Consider the following 11,336-nt stretch of genomic DNA (forward strand, 5'->3'; position numbering starts at 1 on the left):
CATTGTTGTCCTATTTTGAGGATATGCAGGAACGACCAATTTGTACATGCATATCCTCATTTTTACCAAATTGGTCATGTACAATGACCAATTTGGTAAACAAAAACTATAGTTTCGTATGAGTGGGAGTAAATGAGAGGGTGGAGGCGAGACCCTTAGGGCTACCCCTCATTAAACTTTTCAGAATTAATGGTTATTTTATCGAGAATATTATAAGGTGGTCGAGGTCGTCTCACTGCCTCTATGAAACGGATCGGCCCCAAAATCCCTCCTTCAGGAAGTCTTTCGATGTTAAATATTCAGTGTTGAGTCCATAGACTTTTAGCATTTGCTTAATAGTTAAAACTTAAAACAAATGTTCAGATGACAGATATGCATTCAGTTCGCAACCTTTTGGTTACATTGACTAGGGAAAGGGAGTGTGCAGACAAGGATAGAAGGTAGGGGAGGGTATGCATAGAAAGGAAGGGAGGGGAGGGGATGAGGGAAGGGCATGTGTGGGCAGCGACGGGGGAGATGGGAAGGTAAACGACGTGTGTGGGCACGAATGGAGGAGATAGGGAAATGGCGAGCATGCTGGGAAGAGACAGTGAGTGTATGTTGGAGGAGAAGGGAAATACCTGTGTGGGGAATATGGGGAGGATGTATTGGGGGACATAAGGGTGTGAGGGTGGGAGATGGGGAAGGTGTGTGGGAATGAGGGGAGGAGAGAATGTAGATGGTGTGTAGATGTTTACAGAGTTGAAGAATGAGATTATTGAAGACAATTACCGCAATGGGGAGAGAGGAAGGAGGGGGAGAAGGTGTTTGTGAAGACAGAGAGGATGTGTAATAGGAGATTGGGAAGGTTCGGGGCTAGACCCAGACACCGGGTAGACCCGGGCATCGCTGGGGACCCGATCTAACAAGACTATAAAGGAAACAGCAGAACGCTGCTTCTTATCTCCAATCACTCCCATTCAGATATTGTTTGTAATATGTTAATTCCCATTATTTTTTGTATAAAAATTACGTTTATAAAAATAAAATGTCACCATTTTTGTATTTCCATAATTTCTCTAGTGCAAGTCTCTATTTCAAGTAACCTCAATCTTTTCTTACAATTTCTTTCGTAAACTGATTTCTATTTTACCCATTCTTTTGCCTATCTCTTCCTCCTCCTTGTCTCTCTTCCTCCTCCTTGTCTCTCTTCCTCCTCCTTGTCTCTCTTCCTCCTACTCCTCTTCCCTGCACAAATTACCACTTATTAGGCCTTGCTTTCAAACATGTTTACAACGAAATTAATTAGCAATATAATAGATAGGCAAAAATTGTAATTGGTAATTATGCGCAACCTAATAAATGCTGACATTGGCGGCAGCGTTTTCTGAAGGCTACAGGTAACTAATTGATTGAACTTACCCCCCACGATAGTTAGCTGCTTGTTACAGCGGCAGACCTGTTGCCTCTCTAAACACCTGTTTACATATATTCGTAACATTTACGTGTGTATATATGTAACATTTCTTATTTTCTCTCTCTCTCTCTCTCTCTCTCTCTCTCTCTCTCTCTCTCTCTCTCTCTCTCTCTCTCTCAGCTTTACATTTACTTACCACACGTGCATAAACAACAAGTTATAGCCTCTAAGGATCATATATGCATGTCGGAAGACGTATAGGAAGGCCACTGTGGTCTGCTACCGGCCATACTGTGGCCAGTAAACCACTGTTTGGTTTATTTTAAAGTGGTGGTGTCAGGCGTTTGGAAGAGAGACAGATACGTGGAAAAAATGACAGGGAGATAAAGAGGGGGATAAAAGAGAAGGTACATGTTAATATATACCGATAAAATTATATATGGCGACTGTGAGAGACAGGCAAATAGACTTGTGGTTCAATAGACATTGAGGCATTGGCAGAGAGGAGGGGAGAAAGATTCTAATCTCTTCTACCACAGTGGAGCCAGTGATGTTCAAACAATACTCACTATTAACATATTGTTTAGCATTCGAACTAAACATCAGACTAACATACTCAACCCACACCTGCTTACCTATCTACCATACTCATCCCACACCTGCACACCTGTCTACCATACTCACTTCCACCTGCACATCTATCTACCATCCTCTCGAACTGCAAACAAATATACCACTCACCACAACTTGTGACTAATACCTCCCACCCCTTTCTTATTCTACACCTACCAAATTTCCACACCCAGCTCAACTCCACACCCATCCTAACTCCACATCCACCCCACCTCCAACACACACCCGCTCTCCACACCTAACACCCATCCCACATTCCACATCTAACACCCACCCCACATTCCACACCTAACACCCACCCCCCACAATCCACACCTGAGCAGCACACTCTCACCCAACTTTTCCATGGAATTTCTCCACCACTGAGATGGCACACGCTCCAACTTTCCCTTGGCGTCTACTGGTTAACATTTCTTATCATAATCAATTATATGTAACACTGAAACCATTTTAAAGTTGACCTTAAAAACGTGCTCACGGGAGTTAGCTTTCCCAGCGACTCAACTTTCTGGCCAGAACATGTTTCGTCAGCCTGTGGTTTCTGTCGCGGAAGAGTTTCTTTACAAATTACTATTAATAGCAACTTGCCTGTCATCGTTCATTGAAATTAGTCATATGCCTGCAACTCCTATCCTCTTTCAAGCCACAAACTCAACCTACCTCTCTCTCTCTCTCTCTCTCTCTCTCTCTCTCTCTCTCTCTCTCTCTCTCTCTCTCTCTCTCTCTCTCTCTCTCTCCTACACTCCCACAAGCCAATCCCCAACCCACAAGCCAATTACAGTTCTCGTTTCTCCGGTTTCTGATGTGTGGTTTGGTCGTTATACAAGCCAACTACCAACCCTCCAGCACATCTTACTCATTCCTTTCCTTACACAAGCCTATTCCTAACCTTTGCCACCCGTCACCTATCACAGGTTAATCCCCAATCCTTTCCCCCTCCAGCTATTTCCTCCCCATCCCACAAGCGAATCCTCCATTCTTTCCCCACAGATGTTATCCCATTCGTGCTCTGCCTCTCGTCTCTCATCCCTACCAGCAAAACAGAGTTAGGCAGATAGGGTGATTTTTGTTCTCTAACTTCATATTTATTCATCTGTTCTAAAATTATTTTATACTTGTATTTTTAGAATGAGAAATAAACTTATTCGTCGACAGTTACTTTTATTTGTTCCTCTTGGTGAATTATAATTTAAAGGGGGAATTATTTAGAATAAAAAGATTGTTGTTGACATGTCGAGGGAATTTAAGTTGCACTTTTACGGGACCGAGTGAATAAAAAATAGCTTTGTTGTTGTTTTTATTGCAGAAGCTTTTGCGGAAGATAATTTTGCTACATTTCCTTTATTTTGTCTTGACTTCTTAGGTTAAAAAGTAAAGTCAAAACACGGAGCTGAATTACGTGTTGCTTTTAATAAAAAAAAAACACACGAATAAATTTTCTGAAAAAAAAACACCTGTGAAACGAATTCTTGAGCCCCGGCCTCTAACAAGTACTTGTAAAAGCAAAAGACAAAACTAAAAACAAAAAAAAAAAAGGCCCAAATATTTGCAAAGAGTATATAAGTGAACAAAAGTAATTGAATCAGATACTATACACAATTAAGATCCACAACGAAAACAACAGCAACAATCAGTCCTAAGAACGAGAAGGTTCGGTATATACAACCTTCGTAATGGCATATGAAGGGTCATAAAAAACAATGAGCCTTCAGACATCGACTAGCCCAACCACTTGGCCTGGGGCGAGATTCACGAAGCAGTTACGCAAGCACTTACGACCGTGTACATCTTTCCTCAATTTTTGACGGCTTTGGTTACACTTATTAAACAGTTAACGATCTCCAAAGCACCAGGAGGCTGTTTATAACAATTAACACAGTTGATTGGGAGGTTTTCATGCTTTTAAACTGTTTAATAAATGTAACCAAAGCCGTCAAAGATTGAGGAAAAATGTACAGGTTCGTAAGTACTTGCGTAAATGCTTTGTGAATCTGGCCCCTGGACGGTAGAGCGACGGTCTCGTTTGTTGCAGGTCGGCGTTCAATTCCCCCCGATCATCCAAGTGGTTGGGCACCATTCTTTCCCTTCCCTGTCCCATCTCAAATCCTTATCCTGACCCCTTCCAAGTGCTATATAGTCGTAATGGTTTGAATTCTTCTCCCGATCATTCCCTTCTCCTTCAGACATCGACCTAAAACAAGCCATTTGATGCAACGAGGTTTATCTAACAAAGACACCACACGCTAATCTTGCACGGGTTGCAGGAGGCGAAGGGTTTTCTTGCAAGGAGAGACAATAGGTACTGAATAATAGAGGAATAATTACACAAAGATAAACTGAATAGATTCGCAGGAAACGAGGATTAAGCACCTAATGAGGTGCTTAGAATTAACTCTGGGGAACATAGGATTAAGGATTTGCCCGAAACGCAATGCGTGCTAGTGGTTGTACAAGAATGTAAGAACTCTTGTATATAAATAAAGAGCCTAATAAGAAATCTGGGGATATAAACACCTAATAAGGTGCTTAGATCCCCAGCTCCAGGAGGAATTCAAAAGGATACCACAGAACAGGGAGTTTTCAATATAATACTAGAGCAAGAGGTATACATAGCACCTTCACCAGTACTGGTGTATTACACATTATAGTGACATATAAACACTGACTGACAAGGTTAAAGATATTTAAATAATTATATAAGGAAATATATGTGACACAAGTATAAGTATTAGACAACTCGCGAAGAGAAAGTGATTCAAATAGCTTCTGTTAACATCCACCCTACGTCACTGCTCACCCTTATCACTACTCACACCCCCCAACTCCCCCCTCCTCCTCCCCCCCACCTCATAACTCCACTACCCACCTCCTCCCCCCCCTACCCCAACAACTCCACTTCTCCCTACGCTCCCATCACCCGTACAAATCAACCTTCAACAGCAGATTTCATCGAGAATTAACACGAACTTTAATCTTTCCATTTCACCCCTCACCAATTTCACCTCATTACTCCATGTCTTAATTTATTCGTTTTCTCTTTCCCCTCTCCCTTCATCCTCTCCCCCCCCCCCTTCTTTACAATACAATTGTACATATATTGTACAATTGTACTCATACAATTTGTTGTTATATCCCTTCACATCTGTTCCTATCATTCAAAGTCTTCAAATACAGCTTTTTTAATGCCTTCGGAGCACCTAGGTGTTGATCCTGAAATACATATTAGTATATTTTGGTAGCAGTCTTTCTTGCAAACATATGTTGTTGAATATAACCGAACGGGTGAGATTATTGATTCTAACACGAATCTTCTCAATATTTATTACGTTTTTCTTCACCATCGAGGTAAGTTGAAAAATTAACTCTCAAAAGTTAATTTTTTACACTTTATTATAGTCTGACGCCTGGGGATGCGTTTCGCAAGGTGCATCTTACATTTTCAAAGACAGTTTTACCGTTGATTGATTAATAAAGATTAAGCCACACAAGAGGTGGCACGGGTATGAATAGCCCGTAACAATTTTACCGTGATTGATTGATGAAGATTGCTGGTCTGGACTTCTTAATATGTAGTGCCTCGCTGATGTTCAGTCTCCAGCTGTCGTTATATCTGTCGATTATTTCAGTGTTGCTTGTCAATATGTCTCTGGTGATGATCTGGTTGTGTGTGGAGATTACATGTTCCTTATTGAGCCCTGTTGTTTGTGCATTGTTAATCGCCTAGACGTTGTTGTCTTGCCTATATACTGAGATCGTTGGGACTGACAGTCCCCAAGTAAGCATTTGAAGACATAGATAACGTTAGTTTCTCTTATGGCGCTTTGCTTGGTGTCTGGAGAGTTTTTCATTAGCAAGTTTGCGGTCTTGCTGTTTTTGTAGTAAATGGTTAGTTGCATCTTCTGATTGGTGTCTGTGGGGATAACATTCCTTTCAATAATATTCTTCAGGACTTTTTCCTCAGTTTTATAAGCCGTGGAAAAGAAGTTCCTGAAAAACAATCTGGTAGGAGGTACAGGTGTTGGTACAGGTGTTGGTACAGGTGTTGGTACAGGTGTTGGTACAGGTGTTGGTACAGGTGTTGGTACAGGTGTTGGTACAGGTGTTGGTACAGGTGTTGGTACAGGTGTTGGTACAGGTGTTGGTACAGGTTGTTTCTTCAGAGGTTGCAATGCGTGTCACCATCCTTTTAATGACGTCTTCAACATAACCGTTAGAGAAGCCATTATTGACTAGGATCTGCCTTACTCTACAGAGTTCCTCGTCGACCTGCTTCCAACCTGAGCTGTGAGTTAGAACTCGGTCAACATAGGCGTTGACAACACTCCGCTTGTCCTGTCCGAGCAGTCACTGTTAACATAATAGGTTTTAAGTCCGTATCAACTAAGACCTACTGTTTTACGGCACCCATGTAAAAATTCGCGAACAGGACACATAGGGGAGAACCCAAGGCGACTCCATCCACTTGTATATTCATGTGCACATCGGGAATCAAGAATCCTCTTTAGTGCAAGTTTCGAGTAACTTCCTCAGTATGCTCTCTAGTATGTCTAGAGGGGTACAAGACGGATCACGATACACTCTGTCCAGATGATGGACAGAGTGTATTGTGATACACTCTGGGTACGACGGGTACCCCGCCAACTAGGTATCTTAGAAAACACTGTGCGACAAGCATTGCTGGTCTCCGCACTTCTATATAAGAACTTCGTCAAACGAGTCACTGTAATGGAATCCTAAATCACAACAAGCGCTGAGTGATGCATAAGTTAGGAGGGTACTACGCTGCCCCCGGACCACTGGCGAGTTAATCTCTAAACAACCATGTAAAGGTTCAGGGTTTTCATTTGTTTTCAGTGAAGGATGGTAAGTGCTTTAGTTCTTTTCTGTCAACTCTTTAGCTTTTTTCTCTCTCTCTTTTTCTCTGTTTTTTTTTCCTTTTAACCTCTCTCTCTCTCCATCAATAGAAAAATTATGAATTTCAGAAGTTGACTTGAAATGTTTAATGGGAACTAGATATGGTAATTTGCCTGTTACAGATGCGACGTGTATTTGGAGTTTTATATTGTGTATGTGCAGAATAGCCAGCCTGCTTGTACATAGTTGAGACACAGTTGAACGGGTTTCAAAAACAGGGTAGTCAGACTGCACCTTGAAAATATAGAACAATTCTGGTCCCCGTACTGCATAAGAAATGAAACAAAGGGAAAGAAAAATAGCTAATTACTTTTAATTAACCTTTTTTACAATCGCTAAAATTCTTATATATGCTCTCTCTCTCTCTCTTCCTCTGCAAAGCTGACTTTGCTCTCATACATTTAGAATTAGTAAAATACGATGAATTCTAATCGTTTTCGCTTCTAAGCTTCTCAGGACTCTATATAATACACAAATAGCCCACTGCGAATAAATTAATAATAATGATAAGATAGTTGTAATCGGATTGGGTTTAATTGTCATCTTTTTCCCAATGAATTTCCACACAAGCTTTACAATCCTAATTCTGCTCCAGATATTCATGCCGACGCAGTGAGCTGGAAGAAGAGGAGAGCAAGAAGAGGGTTTATGTCCTGTCCTCCCCTTTTAGGTTCAGGTATAATCAGAACTGTTACAGACGACTACATACACGGGAAACATCTCCCGTCACGCAGGGTGCAGTCGCACCTCCATAGATCTCCAGTATCAGCTCTTGATACTGGTAATGGCTCAAAAGGGCCACCACTTACGAGCTATTCATGCCCGTGCCACCTTTTGGGTGGCTTAATCTTCATCTTAACACATTCACAAGGGAGACATCTCCCGTCATGCAGGGTGCAATCGCACCTCCACAGATCTCCAGTATCAGCTCTTGATACTGGTAATGGCTCAAAAGGGGCCACCACTTACGGGGTATTCATGCCCGTGTCACCTTTTGGGTGGCTTAATCTTCATCAATCAAATCAACGACTACATAAGGTTACAGGTTACATACGTCAGAGCAGACAACTTCGGTATAAGTCTTCAGTTATTTCTTTGTCCATATAACCTCGATCTGTCTCACCTTCTCCTGTCCTTTCTCTCTCTCTCTCTCTCTCTCTCTCTCTCTCTCTCTCTCTCTCTCTCTCTCTCTCTCTCTCTCTCGCTCTTATTTTATTAACTAGGAACTCGGGTAATAGTGATGACACATGAAATGTTTTCTATTCATATTGCAAGCTAAAAGTTTCTTACCTTCCATTCACCTGGGCTGTAGGAGACTTGAACCGTGGACCCCACATGTGTGAGGTCGAAGATCTATCGCTATTGTGTAGTCTTAATAAGGAAGCCTCATAAGAGCCTCTTAACTCCTTTTTTATATATTTATTTTTTTATACAATGATTCCTGTTAGCAGGATTTGAGTTATTTCCTCCCACATCCCGTCTTCTGCTTTAACCTACCAGGTTTCCCTTGAACATGATCCGCCTATCGGTTTACAACCGGATACCCAATTATTGCTACGGGTTGAACTGGGGCAAATCGTTAACGATCAGAGCCTATTTTTTTTCTTTCCCACCCATGGATTGAACCCTGGGTTCATATCGTTCGCAAGGCGAGAGGTGAGTGTGCTACCACTGCGCTACGGAGATTTTACAGGGAAATGTTTCTCTAATTGTATATAGGTTGAAGTAGAAACCGTCCGTGAGCCTGAATTATCATATGATCAGGAGACCATGTTTCAAAGGCGAAGCTGCAAAGAAATCTACGATTCCTGATGGAATCATTTTCTTCAGGAACGCTATACCTGCCAGAAACTTGCTGGTGGTTGAAAGTCTTGGGCTACCTGGAAAGTCTTGGGCCACTTGGAAAGTCTTGGGCCACCTGAAAAGTCTTGGACCACCTGGAAGACTGAAAAAAAAACTGAGATGCCGAAGACTGGGTCATCGGCATCTCGAAGACTGAGATGCTGATGGCCCTCGTAAGGTCATCGGCATCTCTCTTCGAGACTGAAAACTAGTGAATGACCAGGTGCATCCTGGAAGTGTTGATGCTTGCACCTTGTTACTCTACACGGTTGGGACGGGGATGATGGGTATCTTGTTAATACTTCATTTACGCAAACGGAACGTGTTGATGCACGTAATTTAATAAACTAACACAATTTTCGACCTTACTTTGTCAGTACAGCGAAGGTCTAACACACACCTAGACTAAAGACTTGAGCTAGACGGTAGAGCGACGGTCTCGCTTCATGCAGGTCGGCGTTCAATCCCCGACCGTCCAAGTGGTTGGGCACCATTTCTTTCCCCCGAACCCATCCCAAATCCTTATCCTGATCCCTTCCAAGTGCTATATAGTCGTAAAGGCTTGGTGCTTTCTCCTGATAATTCCCTTTCCTTATGATATGGCTCGCCTGGAACGATTGGGCATTTAAGCACAGTCTGTGACACACGAAACATTTTGGTTTTCGCTAACCTTCCCCTCTTCCCTAGTTTTTTTCTCTTCTTTCTCCAGGTTTCCCAATCTATCCCTTTCATCTTCTTTCATTCGCTCTTCTTTCCATTTCTGTTTTCATCTTCTCCCCCCCCCTTCATGCTTGTATCTTTTGCCAACGACAAGGCCAAACCACCACCTCCGAGCCAGCGACGCTGAAATATTCCTTCCCAAAGTGTTTTGGAATAAAAGTGTCGAACAATTAATCAGCTCAGGAGAGCTGGTGAGCCGAGAGAGAGAGAGAGAGAGAGAGAGAGAGAGAGAGAGAGAGAGAGAGAGAAAGAGAGAGAGAGAGAGAGAGAGAGAGAGAGAGAGAGACAGTGAGAAGGAAGCAAAGTGACTGGAAGGGGTTAAAGCGTAGGATAGTTGCTCCTGTGATGTCCAGATTATTGAACATATTATGTGACAGCGCGATCCTTGTAGGTTCAAGACACTGTTTTTTTGCTTAGGTACTATTAAAGCTTTTTCACATCATATATATATATATATATATATATATATATATATATATATATATATATATATATATATATAAGAAAGTTGGCAGAAAAGGATGAAATATTGGGGGTTGAGAAAAGTGAAAGGGGGGAACACGGACATGATGTATGGGAGGAATTGGGTTGTTAGGGGTAAGAGCCTCATAATGAACCATAAGAGGAGCAATTACGGTTCTCTCCACAGCTTCTCCCCTTCTCAGCCAGATGGGAGGGGAGGGGACAGGGCGAAGGAGAAAGAGGGAGGCGTGGAGCCTGTCGGAAGTGGTTTGGGAATGATGGGTAAGGAAGGGATAATTATAGTGTGGGAAACGGGATAGGAGTGCAGGAAGGAAAAGAGAAGAATGGAATGACAGTAGGGGATAGAAAGGACTGGGAACTGGAAAGAACTGGGAAAATAAGAATTAACGGGAGATGACGATGATGGAGTGATAAGAGTGGATGGTTTGTTGACAACACGGAACGTAGAGAGGCAAGGAAGGATAGTGATGAGACTGAGTGGGATGATGACTAGACAGGAAGGGGTATATGGACGATAACGATATAAAAAAGGTAGGGAGGACAGGGAGACAGGAAGCATGAAGAAACATTAAGTATGAAAGAGAGAGAAATAGAGAGGGAGGATGGGGAGACAGGGAAGATAAAAAAGAAAAGAAATATGTAGGAAGAGAGAGAGAGAAAGGAAGGTTTACCTGTTACAACAAAAATCAAGAAACAATCAAGTGTTTACACTCAGTCTATACATCAAGTAAATACCTTCTTAATGAATTTGAACAACAAATACTTTAACTTATTGGACTAAATTGCTGATGCATTACTATGTGCACCATCCTCACACCACCTGTGTGAGTGTGTGAGCACGTTACACCATTGTGAGAGTGTCGCTGAGCGAGTCAGGTCCATTAGCGTGAGTCTGGTCTTATTATGAGAGGCAAGGGTCCTTTGCTATAGTCAGGTCCCACGGTGGAAGTAAGTCTTAGTTTGGAAGTCAGGTCCCAAATTTGGAATTAATACCTTCCTAGGAGACCTTTTACGCGGTGAGATTAAGTCCTAATGTGACCTTCAGGTCCTATACTGGGAGTATGGGACAGTATGGAAGTCAGGTCCAATGGCTGGATTGCACCTGACTCCAGGTCCAATAATGGAACCTTATTCCCAATGCTTGAGTAACGCCCCACATTGAGAGTAAGTTTTACTATGGGTGTCCGGTTCCAAAGTGGTATTATCTCCTAGTGTGCACGTCAATTTCCCACTGTGGGAGCAAGTTCCAATCTGAGAGCCAAGTTCCCTCAGTGATACTATGTCTAAATATATTATCAGTGAGTCCCACTTTGGTTTTAGAGTGGAGACTCCTGTTGCAGCGTGGAAA

This window comes from Procambarus clarkii, chromosome 44 (assembly GCF_040958095.1).
Source record: "Procambarus clarkii isolate CNS0578487 chromosome 44, FALCON_Pclarkii_2.0, whole genome shotgun sequence".
Taxonomy (NCBI): Eukaryota; Metazoa; Arthropoda; class Malacostraca; order Decapoda; family Cambaridae; genus Procambarus; species Procambarus clarkii.